Below are 1,589 nucleotides of genomic sequence, written 5' to 3'. Positions count from 1 at the left end.
GGGGGGGGGGGGGGGGGGGACAGGCCACTCTCTGTTCCGCTCATCACACTGATGCTTTTCAGCTCAGAGTGATAGAGCCAGCCTCGCATGTGATCCTCTTTCATACTCCCACGTAAAAAAGCTGCACAAACCGGAGAAATAGGTTTGTGTAGTGGCGTGCGTCTGCCGTCGACCTGCAGATGCAGATGAGATGTTTTCATTCAGCCTCCTCTCTGTTGTCTCCAGGTGAGAGGCCCCCCCAGCAGAGTTACATTCCCCCTCTTACGCAGCAGTCGCCAGCTCCTCCAGTCCCCCACCTCCACTCCTTCCGCCTGAGCACAGAGTCTTCTCTCTCATGCTCCCATCCCCACTATTTACTCCTCATTATTCCAAGGCTCCACACCGATAACGTTTCTCTGCAGCAGGATGATGCAGGGAGGCGATAGAAAGGCAACACAATTATTTAGTGACAGTGTACTGAGATGTTGCTTCTATGCAAAAGACTCATGCAAACAGCTAATGCAATGACCCTGGGGTCATAGACCTGTTGTCAATACTGCTATGCATCATGTTTCACCTGCTAGACCAGTCATAGATACACAGTGAAAACCCTGTACAGCAAACGGCTATATATAGAAAACAAAAACATCATTATCAATCTGAGCTCTGGCATAAAGCAGAGGGGGAGGTACTGGGGAAGACAATATGTACGTGCGTGTATGTGTGATTCGCTGCATATAAATAGGACCTCCCCTCAACCCCCTTACAAACATAGCTGCTTTAACCACAGAGCAGATCAATACAGTGTACAGCTTTTCTCTAATACCCGAAAGAACCATTTTACTGCCCCTTTTCTGTACAACAGTGGTGCCTGTGCCTTTAAGAGGCGGACCTACCGTGTGGCAGACTAAAGCAGACAGTAAGAACAGGCAGTGGGTTCAGGCTGTTTGTCTTCACAATGACTCCAGAGTTCTGCATCACTGCTCGACACACACCAATCACACAGTATACGAGCAGAGATGTGTATGCAGGCGTCCCGCTCAGCAAGCACCTCTACCACCGAACAGGGTCAATGCTGTTGAACCGCACAACTGTGACTCTGTGACTGTAGCCTCTGGGGGGCTTTAGAATGACAGCGAGAGCGCATGAGTGTAGTAGCGGGGCAGAAAATACTACTGTGCCACAAATCAAGAAGAAAAGAGACAACCCCCTCCCCCCCACTGGTTAGAGTACTAAGAATAGCTCACCAGTCTCTCCACAGCCACTGCTTGCAGAGCATGTCCAAGGATTCTTCCTGCCTCTTAGTGAGTGTGTGTGTGTGTGTGTGTGTGTGTGTTGGAGACGTGTTTCCTAGGACTCCTCTTCCTGAATCTCTCCTTTGTGCCGCTCTCCTCTCCTGGAGCCTGTAGCTGCTCCAGCTCTGCCTCCCTCTCTGGACTCTCCGGTTTGGAGGCTACGCTGCCCCTGCAACGGGCTGACGGTAAAGGAAGTTCCCCACTGCTGAAGCTCAGACCAAGTCCTGCGTTCAAGGCTGCTCCAACGTGTGTTATGCAAGGCCACCAGACCGCCAGCTCCCTCTCTGCCTGGCTGCTTCTCTCTCTCTCTCTCTC

General features: G+C 51.5%; 1 protein-coding gene across 1 annotated transcript in view; it reads right to left on the bottom strand.

Annotated features, from left to right (window-relative positions):
• The window catches only part of LOC118336257 (ataxin-1-like), a 12,494-nt gene extending 10,911 nt beyond the window's left edge, over positions 1–1,583 (bottom strand). The window contains exon 1 of the mRNA XM_035672862.1: positions 1,227–1,583. The gene's annotated coding sequence lies outside the window, so the exon portion shown is untranslated. The remainder of the gene's footprint in view (positions 1–1,226) is intronic.
• Positions 1,584–1,589: the final 6 nt, after the last annotated feature.

The sequence above is a fragment of the Morone saxatilis genome, unplaced genomic scaffold (genome assembly GCF_004916995.1).
Source record: "Morone saxatilis isolate NCDOM2014 unplaced genomic scaffold, NCSU_SB_2.0 Contig24, whole genome shotgun sequence".
NCBI classification, from domain to species: domain Eukaryota; kingdom Metazoa; phylum Chordata; class Actinopteri; family Moronidae; genus Morone; species Morone saxatilis.
This window is presented reverse-complemented; position numbering and strand designations above follow the sequence as displayed.